The following is a 13,290-nucleotide window of genomic DNA, read 5'->3' as shown; positions in this document are numbered from 1 at the left end:
AACCTTTGCAGATTTCTCATGCCCAGCATGGAGCCTGATTTGGGGCTTGATCTCACAACTCTGAGATTATCACCTGAGCTGAAATCAAGAGTCGGATACTTAACTGAGTGAGCCATCCAGGTGCCCCACAGATGTGTTATTTGATTATAAATGTCTTTCAAAACATTCCTCTGATTTTTATTATTTTTAAAAATTTCACTAAGAATTATATGAGCAACCAAATGTCATCCCATTGTACCTGTAAATGAGCTCAGTGAAACCAACTTCTTTTAACCGTGAAATATGATGAAACTTGCCCTTTAGATTTGTCCTCTGCATTGAGCTGTTTTTTCTAGTTCTTCATTGGCTCTCCTTGAAAACCCTCTATTATAGTCCAAGAGTGTCCTGGTCTTCAGTACCACCACTTATATTTTTTGAGATGCATGCCTGGAATGCTATCTGCTCTTCCCTCCAGCTTTCCAGATCTTTCCTGTTCCTCAAAATTCAGCTGAAATATCATGTCTGTGAAGCCTTTTGGTAACTAGCCTAGCTCAAGGGTCTTTTCTCTCTCTTTCCTCTGAAGACTTAAGTATCACTTTGTCTTTAATTCATTTGTTGGTCAAATTATCTGCTGCCTTTTGAGACTTCTCTTCTATGTCTTTGAGCTATTATTAACATCTTCTATTATTGATTATGGCTTTCTTGAAAATAGAAACCTTTGATACCTTAATGAGTCCCATGAAAATTGTTTTTCAATTAAATCATCTTGGAAAGGGAAGTTTAAATAATCTATCATTCTGGGCATAAAAATAACTTACTAAGCATTTGCTGTATGCCCAAGAGTAACAAATACTTTATGGGTGTTAACTCAGTTTTTCCTTGCATACTAATACAAAAACTCCATGTAGTAGGTTAGACAAAAACCTATCTCAAAATAGTTGAAATAAGAAAGGGAATATACCGGTACCCTAATTAAAAAATAACCTTTAAGCTCATAGTATATGTCCAGGCATCCATCTCTCACTCTGTTTTCCCATCTCTTAGTTTTATTTTTCTCTTAGTTGACTCTTTTGGCCTGGAAGACCCTTAGTAACCACAATCTAGCAATTGTTGTGGTGTTGGGGATCCCCACATGGCTTCCCAGAACTGGTAATGATGACTTAGACCTGAACAGTCATCCCTAAACTGTAGCTAAAGGGAGTGTGAGTGTGGGTCAAACCCACTTGAACCGTGAAGTTTGAGAATAGTGTGGTTTTTCAATGAGATGCTGAGTAACAATTTTTCTGGTATTATTTCTAATTTACAGATAAAAACTGGGCTTAGAGATTAAGTAACAAGCCTAAGATCACCCAAATAGGAAGACTCTACCCACAATAAAGTCCAGATTTTATGATAAACACTTTGTTCTATTGTAGTATTTTTATAAAACTGTATTTGAATATCAATGCTCAAAATAAAAATAGCATTTACTGTATAGGCCTTATTTTGTGTACCTTCAGCATCCATCCTCTTTAGATACTCAATATCTTTTTTTAACCAAATCAGGAATGGAACCATTATCTGAAATTATTACATACTGTTTCAGTCACTATGTTTCTTTACTCAGATCTTCATACTCAAATACTTCCGTGGGTCTTTGTGGGCTCCAAATGACTAAGAAATATCAGATGTCGTCCAAATGGGTTGGCAACTGACGTCTCCCTCCATTGCCTTTGGAGATGACTGGATATAAAGTGGAGAGAATCATGAGTATGTTACAAGGGCTAGTCTAAGATATGTCATTGGACAGACACTTGGGGAGAATAAATCAGGATTGACTGAACTGTGGATGCAGAAACCCTAATTCTTAGAGCTCCTTAGATGAAAGTGTTTGGGTCCTGTTATCTCTGGCTCCTTCCAAAACCTAGGGCCTGCCCAGCTCTTGCTTGAGCCTGCCAGCAGGCCTTGTTCTTCAGGTTCTTCCTGCCCTTTCAGTACTTAGAGAGACCACCTACTGTTTTGCTGCAACTCTAGGTCTTCCTGTTCTTCTGACCAGAGAATTTCAGTTTAAATTCAATGTTCTATAATTTTTGACATTATTGTACTTCAGGTGCTATTTAATTTTTTTATATGTGAACACACAAATGTATATTTTGTTGTAACAACCCCTTTCCTGACATTCTGGAATGCATTCCTTGTTTTACTTCTTTCTCTGCTAATGACTTTTCTAACTTTGAAGTAGTTAGATCACAGCTTCTTTATTAATAAGTTTTAATGACTTTGTTTTCTTCACATCATCTAACAAAGTACGTTACCGGTATTGCTCAACAATATATTTATTTAATTTGACTTAGTGCTCAGAGATGGGGTGAACTGTCTGTGACATTACTATGAAGACCAGGAATTTCATCTTATTCATAGAGGTGGCCTGAAGACTGTTTTACTCTGCACTTTCAGCTTGGGCTAAGAGCTATAGGATGAACAAAGTGTACCAGCTTAATCCACAGATTGGTATGTAGTTCTTACTGTACTTATCTCTTCAGTCTTTACTGTATCAGCTGAGGGGTTAATTTAAGATTGCTTTTTGTTCACTGATATAGAATTTGGTGTATTATGAGGATTTTTGCTTCTAGTCAGGAATGATAGCTTTGTGTTGTAAAAAGCATTAAAATAGTATGTGCTATCATATCCAAACTAGGTCAGTTATTTTATAGTTTACATTTGATACATGATGGCACTACAACTGGAACGGGAAACAAGTTTTCCTATGTAGAAATGTTGGCTATTAACAATGAAAAATGTATTATAAATTGCCCTCTTATCAACAGTTCATAGGCTAGGTTGAAGGTATTATATCTTTTCAATTACTGATTTTTCACTGGTAAAGTATAACTTCATCTTTAGTCCATGCACATCAGCATAGAAGTACATCTATTTTACTTTTTAATGTTAAAAGCCACAAAGGCTTTTCTAAATTAGCAGGGGGCATTTACACAGTAAACTAGTGAAAAATGTTATGAGCTTTCATCAGCTGTTTTGGTTTTAGCTGCCACTTTGGGGCTTTTACACTTCTTTATCTTTCCCACCCCATCTCCGGGAGGCAAACAAAGAAATATAATTTGCATCAGCTATAGAAATGCCTCTGAGATCACTACTCTAAGTGTGCTGGGGATTTGGAGTAGAAATCCTGAAAAAGAGAAAAAGGCAAGGGTAAAAGCTCTGTTGACAAGGGAGTTTCATAGGCATGCAGTGAGAGCACAACATTGGACGTGTGAATACAAATTTTGCAAGCTTCCTCTTCTCTTGTGAAAAAAGTCTAGGAGTGTGGTAGTAGTTCTCTCTGGTTGAAGAGGTGGATGCAGTGACAGCTGGATAGTTTAGTTTTTCTTTCCAATGTAGATACTTCTCTGTTGCAGTATTTAGCACCTTTACTCCTTCTTGTCCTGCTTCTCATCACATGTGGCACTACTGGTTGAGAAGAAAGTAGGTGGCTCTCTCTGTACATGATCCTAACAGTTCTCCATCATTTGGCTAATCCACTGGGCTGGAACGGAAGGGCATTTGAATTTTCACTTCGATGCAGAGCATTAGCACTTTCACTCTCTGCTGGCATCAGGTCAAGGAAACCAAGTAAGCTTGTGAACCAGTTTTTCCCTGGAGCAAATATAATACATATATTTGGCTAGGAGGTCATCTGTTAAAGGTTGACTTTATTTTTTCAATAGGATCAGGTATTTGTTCAAATTTGGAAAGCATCTAAGTAAAGGCAATGTAGACATTTAATCAAAGCAAAATCTATTCTAAAAAAAATAGGAAGATCTCATTATAGATTCACAGTCTGTGTATTTGTGTGCTCAAGGATAATAATAATACTGGGATACATTTCAGAGAAAAGAGATGAGTAAAAATAAGAAAAAAAATTAATGGATTTGAGCCCAAGTAAATGAAACTCTATTATTTAATTATAGTATCTGACTGTGAATATAAATGGGAGATGTAGAGCGAGAATTTTTTCTACAGTTTGGATCATAGATGATTTCATGACTAAAAGAGGAAGTCTGATACTCAGCTACAAGCTAGAGTTTTGATCCTTCATAAAATGAATCAAGGAGTATAAAAAATATTTTGGGATTGAGGACAGTTCCTTTTGCAAGCACTCAAGTGTTTTTACATCTAAAGTGAGTAAGAACTGCATAATGTGGAAACTATGCTGGTATCCTTCAAATTTGCCACTTTGGAGAAGCCTGAATAGATGGGATAAAGCTTACTGATACACAGTGGAAAAGGACATGCTAACTCTTATGGTTTTACAGTCTCATGTTTGGAACCTCTTGTGGGTCAGTGTCTGCAATAGTATCAATGGTTGGACCATTTATTTGCTACCAATTGCTATTTTTGGCATGTGGGTAAGTTTAAACCCCAATGTCCTGGTTAAATTCCAATGTAGATGAGTGATCATATTCCATCTGCCATGTTCTTAATTTGCCTTTCTTAAGGAAATGAAGCATAACTCCATTCCCAAGCAGACTTTTGATACACTTTAGATAAAAATTTAATATTTTTATTCTTCATTTGGTAGTTCCATATCATTAGACCTCAGTTTTAGGTTCAGCTGTATCACTGACTCACCTGTGACCTTGTACAAGTTATCTTCATCTCTCTGAAAACCATTTTCTATAAAATAGAACAACAGTCTAAGTAACTGTTAAACCTACTCACAGTTTTAACAGACTATGAATTGCTGATGGTCCACATCCTTGACATAAGGGAAAAATTTTGTTCAGACTTCAAAAATTTTTCTGATTTCTCTTAATTTTAATTCATTAGAAAATGCATTCTCTTAGAAATTACCTTTAAAGTTGTCTATCCAAGAGTATATATCAAATGCCAGAAATCTTGGTGTTTCAAATTAAAGTCAGGTTCTCCTCCCCCTCCAACCCCAACTAATCTCAATTCATTTCTTAGTTATCTTTTTAGTGGAGATACGAATACATGCATAGTTTTAGGTGGAGGGAAATAAGAAAACATGGGGAGAAAACAAAACAGTATCTCAGATAGTACATTTATTTTGATTTTCATATTTTTGATTTATCAATCTCACATTTTTCCAGAAATATTTAGTAGGGAACAATTCATGACATACTTAGCCCAAAGTAGTAAAATGATGATATCATCAGACTATGAGTCATGTATATATAATGTCATACCTAAAGTAACAACCAGAAAAGCTGTACAAATAAACAGTCAAAAATACTGCATATAAATCATAGTTGAATTATAAAAATTGTTGAAGGCAGAAAAAAGAAGTGATAGAGGAAAGCAGAAAACAAAAAATGAAATTGCAGAATTCAGTCCTAACATATCAATAATTATATTAAATATAAATGGACTAAATACAACAATTGAAAGATTGTCAGAGTGTATTAAAAATAGGACCTAACTATATGCTGTTTATAAGAAATTCTCTTCAAGTATAATGATATAGGCAGGTGAAAGTAAAATGATAAAAAAAGATATATAATGAAAACCTAAATTAAAAAAGGCAGTAGTTGCTATACTATTATCAGATATAGTAGCCTGGAGAACAAAAGAAAAAATATCAATGCTAGGGGGTATTATTCTATAATAATTAAAGAGTTTCATCAAAAAGACATGGCAATCCTAAATATGTATGCCTTAAATTACTGAATTAAAACACATGGAGTGAAAATTGACAGATTTGAAAAGAGGAACAGACAAATTCACAAATATAGTTGAAGATTTCATTACCCCTACATCATCAGTTGTTAGAAAACTAGGCAGGGGCAGCCCCGGTGGCCCAGTGGTTTAGTGCCGCCTTCAGCCCAGGGCATGATCCCCCAGTCCCAGGATGTAGTCCCACATCCGGCTTCCTGCATGGAGCCTGCTTCTCCCTATGCCTGTATCTCTGCCTCTCTCTCTCTCTCTCTCTCTCTCTCTCTCTCTCTCTGTCTCTCATGAGTAAATAAATAAATAAAATTTTTTAAAAAAGAGAAACAATTCCACCCATCAGCAGCAAAACACATATTCTTGTCATGTGACTAAGATATATATATCAAGAGAGACTATATCCTGGATCAGAAAACAAATCTCAACACATTTAAAAAGAATTAAAGTTTTTTGGAATGTATTCTTTGACCACCATGCAATCAAATTAGAAGTGAAAAAAATAACACGAAAATCTCTGAGCACTTGGAAATTCAGCAACATACTGAATTATAAATAATAATCCATAGGCCAGAAAAGCAGTCTCAAAGAATATAAAAATACATTGAAATGAATGAAAATAAAAATACAACATCAGAATATGTGGGTCACAGATAAAGTAGTGCTAAGAGGAATCAAAGCACTAAATTAAAAAAAAAGGCACTAAATATATACATTAGAAAAAAGGAAAAATCTCAAATCAGTAATCTAACCTCCCATTTTAAGAACCTATAAAAAAATGAACTGAATAGACCCAAAGAAAGCAGAAGAAAGGAAATAGTATGTTAAGAACAAATGCCAATAAAATTGAAAGCAGAAAAACAATCAGTGAAAAAAAAATATGGCTTTTTGAAACTGATGAAATTGACAAACTTCTGCAAGACTAACAAAGAATAAAGAGAAAAGACATAAATTATCAGTATGAGGAAGGAAAAAGAGTGATCACTGCACACACTGCAGACATCAAAAGGATAATATGGGGATGCTACAAGCAGCTCTATACACACACATTTGACAACTTAGAAGAAATGGACCAATTGCTCAGAAAACATAAGCTGCCATAACTCACCTAATATTAAATAGATAATTTGAATATCCCTATAATTAATAATAATATTGAACAGAAAATTTTTATAATTTCAAAAAGAATAATCTGGTCCCAGATGGGTTCACTAGAGAGTTCTAACAGACACTTAGAGAAGTACCACCAACTCTATAGTCTCCTCCAGAAAACCATTTATTTTTTGGTAGTGTTATCCAGATACTAAAATCCAACAAAGACAGTAAGTACCAAAAACAAAACAAAACAAAAAAAAACAACAGACACAAATAAACCTCATGAACACAGACACAAAAATCCTTAACAAAACATTAGCAAATAGAACCCATATAAAATGACCTATATCTCATGATCAATAGAATTTATTGTAGGGATGCAAGTCTGGTTCAGAACTTGAAAAACTATTAGTGTGATCCATCATGTAACAGGCTAAAGAAGAAATGTCACTTGATTCCATCATTTCATACAGAAAAAGCATTTGACAAAATTTAATACCCATTCATTATAATAGCTCTCAGATAAATAGGAACAGGGAACTTCCTCAAGTTGATATAGAACATCTATAAAAAATGCATAACAGTCTACAACTAACATTACATTTAATTATGAAAAATTGAATTGTTTCCCCTTAAATAAGTAGGTAAAAAATGTGTATACTCACTACTCTTGTCCAATATATTGCTAGAATTTCTAGCCCATATATTTAAAAAAAAGGAAATTAAAAAGCATAGAGATTAGAAAGGAAGAAATAAAACTGTCCCTATTTTCAGGTGAGATTTTTGTTTATGTAGAAAATCCCAAGAAACGTAGAAAACGTACTTGTTAATCTAATAAGTATGAGTTCAGAAAAGTAGTGGGATAAAAGATAAACATACAAAAATCAATTTTATTTTTTTAAAATAGTGAACACCTGGACAACAAGATTAAAAATACAATGCCATTTACAGTTTCTAAAAAGTTAAATTCCTAGGTAGAAATATAACAAATCATGTATAAGACTAATGCTAAAATCCAGAAATATCTAAATATAGATATACCATGTTCATGGACTGGAAGACTCACCATTACAAAGATGTCAGTTCCCCCAAAGTGACATACAGTAGCAACATAATTCCTATCAACTTTTCAGCAAGACTTTTTTGTACATGTAGACGAAATTATCCTAAATTTTGCATGAAAAGGTAAAGGAATCAGAATAGCTATAATGAATTTGAATTAAAAAAATGAAGTGACAGGGATTAACCCATTCAATTTCTAGATTTATTATATAGCTACAGTAATCTAGACTCCTTGATCTTGGTAGAGGGATAGGCACATATATCAGTGTAACAAAATGGAGAATCCAGAAATTGACCAACACAAATTTATTTAATTAATTTTTGACAAAGTTGCAGAACCGGTTTGATGGAAATACAGTCTTCTCAACAAATGATGTTAGAGCAATTGGACATTCATAGGCAAAAAAAAAATAATGTTATCTAAGTCTACAGTTTATATAAAAATTAACTCAATATATGTCATGAATTTAAATGTAAAATCTAAAATTATAAAATTTTTAAGAAAAAAAATGGCAAGTTTTGGGGATCTAGGGTTAGGCAGTGTATTTTTGCATTTTCTACTATGAGCAAATCCATAAAAGGAAAGATTGATAAATTGGATTTTATCAAACCTAAGAACTTTTTGCTCTGTGAAAGACTCTTTTATGAAGATAGAAAGACAAGCTATAGACTGGGAGAAAATATTTGTAAACCATGTATCTGAAAAATGACTAGTATTAGGAATATAATCTCTCAATCTATAGTTAACAAATCCAATTAGAAAATGAACAAAAGGCATGAAAAAAACATTTTATGGGAAAAGATATACACAGATAGCAAATAAGTACATGAGAGATGTTCAGCATCACTAATCGTCACCAATCATTAGAGAAAAGCAGAATGACTAAAATAAAAAAAAAATAATGACAACACCAAATGCTGGCAAGGATGCATAGAAACTGGCTCACTCATGCATTGCTGATGGGGATATAAAATGTCATAACCATTCTGCAAAATAGTTTGGCAGGTTTTTATTTTTTTATTTTTTTAATTTCTTTTTATAGATTTTTTTTAAAATTTTTATTTACTTATGATAGTCACAGAGAGAGAGACAGAGACACAGGCAGAGGGAGAAGCAGGCTCCATGCACCGGGAGCCTGATGTGGGATTCGATCGCGGGTCTCCAGGATCGTGCCCTGGGCCAAAGGCAGGTGCTAAACCACTACGCCACCCAGGGATCCCAAGTTTGGCAGGTTTTTAAAGAAAATTTAACATACAGCTCCAGTACAACCCAGGAATTGCTCTCCTGGGCATTTATCCCAGAGAAAGGAAAACTTTTTGTTCACGTAAAAACCTATATGCAGGGATGCCTGTGTGGCTCAGGGCATGATCCCAGTGTCCTGGGATCAAGTTCCACATCGGGCTCCTTGCATGGAGCCTGCTTCTCCCTCTGCCTGTGTCTCTGCCTTTCTCTCTCTCTGTGCCTCTCATGAATAAATAAATAAAATCTTAAAAAAAAAAACCCTGTATGCATATGCTTATAGCAACTTTGTTCATAATAACTTCAAACTGGAAACAGCACATTGTCCTTCAATGGGTGAATGGTTAAATGATCCATTCCATAAAACACACTATTCAGCAATAAAAATGAGATAATTGTTGATACTCTAACCTGGATAAATCTCCAGAGAATTATGTTGACTATATGATTTCATTTATGTAATATTTTTGAAATGACAAAATTACAGAAATTGTAAGTTAATTTAGTGATTTCCACTGTTTATGGAAGAGGTAGGATGGGAGGGAAATGGTTATTGCTACAGAAAGACAATCTGAGAGAGTCTTATGGTAAGGAAAGGTCTATCTTGATTGTATCAATGTCAGTATTTTGGTTTTGATATTATACTATAGTTTTACAAGATGTTACCACTGGGGGAAACGAAGCAAAGGGTGCAGGAGCATATCTCTTACCTGTGAGTCTACAATTATCTCAAACTAAATCGTTTAATTAAAGAAAAAGACAGCCCTCTACCAGCTCCTAGATTAAAATCCAAAGCCTTTCCTTGGCCCTTTCCAACCTCATTCATGTCCTACTTCTCTCTCCCTTCCACATCATGCTGAAGCTACAGTGGCCTTTTTGGTGTCCCTGGACTGCTTAGCAAGCTCTCACCACAGGGCCTTTGTACTTGCTATTCCCTCTGCTGGGAAAGCTCCTCCCTCTGGTTTACTTACTTCATCCTGTTCTCTGCTTGAATATTCAAGGAATATTCAAGGAATATTTAAGGAAAACCTTAAAGAGGTTTTCCTTGAATACTTTCTCTAAAGTAGCACTCCTGTCACAATCTAATGCCCTAGTTTAATTTATTCTTTTTCTTTCAGTAAAAACATATTTGATACTTTAAAAAATTCTACCTTTCTAGGATGGGAACCTTAAATTTCCTACCGTGCCTTCACTTTTCTATGTGTTCTGGAATTTGGAACATATGATTAAAAAAACAAACTAAAGAAACTGCTTTCTATTTTCTTTCCTTTGTATTTTCTTTTTTTCTGCTGATGTCTAGATGGAATTCCTGGGTTCTATACTAGTAAATGTTTTGTATTCTGTTAAGCTCAGTTTATCACAATCCATTGGTATATCCCCAATGGCTAATATTTGAGAGCTGACCTCTTTACACAGTGAATCTGCCTCTAAATGACTTATTTCTAATTCTCTTCTAGGCTTTTTAATCAGTCTGCAGTGTAAAGACATACTTCAAGAGGATCCTTAGAAGCCTTGGACAAGCTTACCCTTATGTGTCAGGTATGTCTCTGTCTACACACTAAATGTGCAAGACTTCTAACTTCATTCTTCTATAGGTAAATCCAAATTACGTTTTGATTTTCCATTTAACCACATGGAAGCAATCTGAAGTTGCATCTAAATTCTTTTTTTTTTTTGCATCTAAATTCTAGGTAAGGTTATGAGATACCAAGCTTTTGAGGGGTGACATACCTGTTCACTTGGCTGCCATTCCTTCATTAGCCACAGATTTTTTCCTATCCCTTGTCAGTACTTGTGACTAACTGCTGAGGCATACCTTGATCTTCCTTTGAGGATCTTCTGCTTTTCTTCTCTAAGCTTCTTCCAGGTACCTCCTGGGCATATCAGGACATGCTGTCACTCCTGCTGAATCAGAAGAAACTCTCTGTGGTGAGATGAAGTTCTTTGCTCCTTGCATGCCACTCTGAAGCACATGATACTTGCTTTGCTCTTATATCATCCTATTGTATGGGGTCCTTTACAAGGCTATCAGGTCCATCTGCCTGGCCATCTCTAAGATCCAAACTATATCCAAGAAAGAGGAGCCTTTCCCCTCTACCATTTTCTCTCACCATTATATTTGGGGTTTCTCTCTGCAACAGTACTTTGAACAAGTACAACTTAGGAAATCCATCTGAACATAATTTATTTGTTTTTCTTGTTGTTTCTTTAAAATGAATTGAGAAAGGGTGGTGGATATTCCCTTGCCTTTAGGAAAAAAAAGTAGGTCTCAGGCAGGCTCCATCCCTAATAGGACTACTCTTAGATTAAAAAAAAAATCTTTTTGGCACTTTAGATTCCAAACATAGTTCATTCAGAAATTAGAATGTCTAATCTCAGACCATAATCATAGCTTGAAAGTTAATTTAATATCCATCATCTCGTCTCCCCCATCTGGGGCCCATTTTTGGGTTGGGCCAAAAATTGCATTGGGAAAGGGTGTGGAGTTTTTTCTTTTTTTATCTGTCACCTCCTCTCCCAGTTGCTAGCTATTGCTAAACCTTAAGTGATTGGAGCATGGGAAAGAAGAGGAGATACATGGCTTAGGAATTTTTTTTTTTACTTGAAACGGTCCTATGTTAAGTTGGCTTCATGCATTCTGGGGCCTGGCAATGTTTAAACTCACTTGGATACTCGGCCACTTTGGGAGGACTTTGGTGGCTTCCCTGCTAGACCCATCTGGCTTCACCTCCCCTGACATGGGCCAGGCTTCTCTAGCTATTCACTTTCCAGTGGAGCTTTTGGTTTTCAGATATTCCATTCTACATGAACTCCCATTTGGTATATCAGTGATACTTCCAGATGGTCATCTTGGTCTTCAAGCTGGCTCTCTCACATGTGGCCCACACTTGCTTCATGAAAGCATGCATCTTAGAACTTCTGTGGGCAGGAAGGGTGCAGGTACTTCTCAGATTACAGAGCTGCTCCTAGTCTGACCCTTTTGTCCTCTAGATTTCCAAGGTAAGAGTCAATCTGCAGTCCTTTGGGTTTCCCAAACTCTAGGGGACATATTCAGGTTGTCTAACTTGTTCCTTTGAAGCCTCTCTAAATACTGGAAAGAGAAAAGATAGTATCTTCCAGCCCTTTAGCTTGGGTAGGTGGTGGGGAGGTGGGGCTTACCATAAAGTAGCAGTGCAATCAAGAATCTCTTTGTAAAGCTTCTCTTAATCTCTATTGTTTTGATCCTTTACATTATCTTGTAGGTTTTAGAGCCATCTGACCAGTCTCATGTTTTGTTTTTTTTTTTTTTTTTTTTGTTTTTGTTTTTCTTTTAAATCTGGAATTTGGTCTGGCCCTTTACTTTGGAATTTCATACCTGTTTAATGGTGATAACTCATTTGAATCTTCCCATCTAATGTCTGTTTATTCCGACATCACTAGGATGAGTTGAGGTGGTGAGGGGAGGGTAAAGATGGAGTCACCCCACCTCAAATTACCTCTGGTTCACTAATGTCTATAGATGTTTTGATCACCTTATTTTTTACCCAGAGGGTAAAAGTACTCTAAGCTTAGTTAATACATAAGACAGTCTCTTCTAGGTCTTCTGTAGTCATGGAGTCATTACAGATTCCCAAGGAGACCTTAGGCTTTTGAAGCTCAAAAACTAATACTTTAATCAACACCTCCACCCCCATGCTTCTCTTGTCTGCTAATAATTTTCTAATGCTATGAGTACAGAGTATGACAACATGGCTACCTGAATTGGGAGAGAAACAAGATTTAAGCGTATGAAATAAATTCTTCAAATATTCTATCTTAAATGATAAAAGAATATTCCCTACCCTATTTTGAGTACCTCTAATGTGTTTTTTAATCTTTTTAATGGCACTACATCCTTTACATTAAGGATTTGGTATTTGAGGAAACCAGGTGTATTAGTCTGCTAGGGCTGCCATAACAAAATACTACAGGGTGGTAACAAGTTAGACAACCTGAATATGTCCCCTAGAGTTTGGGAAACCCAAAGGACTGCAGATTGACTCTTAAACAATAGAAATTTATTATGTCACATTTCTGGAAGGTCAAAGTCCAAAATCAAGGTGTTGGCAGCATTGGTTCTTTCTGAGAGCTGTGAGGGAAGAATTTATTTCCTCTTGTTGGCTTGTAGATGGCTCTTCTCCCTGTTTCTTCACATCATCTTTTCTCTATGAGTGTCTATCTCTATGTCCAAATTTGCCTTTTTTTTTTTAAAATAAGGACATCAATCATAT

The 13,290-nt window shown here is 35.4% G+C and overlaps 1 protein-coding gene across 7 annotated transcripts in view; it reads left to right on the top strand.

Moving 5' to 3' along the window:
* The window catches only part of SOX5 (SRY-box transcription factor 5), a 999,299-nt gene that overhangs the window by 137,195 nt on the left and 848,814 nt on the right, over positions 1-13,290 (top strand). For 5 of the 7 annotated variants that reach the window (XM_055318826.1, XM_055318829.1, XM_055318827.1 and 2 more), the window contains exon 2: positions 10,498-10,579. The gene's annotated coding sequence lies outside the window, so the exon portion shown is untranslated. Of the gene's footprint in view, positions 1-2,398; positions 2,470-10,497; positions 10,580-13,290 lie in introns of those variants that run through there. The other 2 variants (XM_055318824.1, XM_055318830.1) reach the window with 1 other exon arrangement.

The sequence above is a fragment of the Nyctereutes procyonoides genome, unplaced genomic scaffold (genome assembly GCF_905146905.1).
Source record: "Nyctereutes procyonoides isolate TBG_1078 unplaced genomic scaffold, NYPRO_anot_genome, whole genome shotgun sequence".
Taxonomy (NCBI): Eukaryota; Metazoa; Chordata; class Mammalia; order Carnivora; family Canidae; genus Nyctereutes; species Nyctereutes procyonoides.
This window is presented reverse-complemented; position numbering and strand designations above follow the sequence as displayed.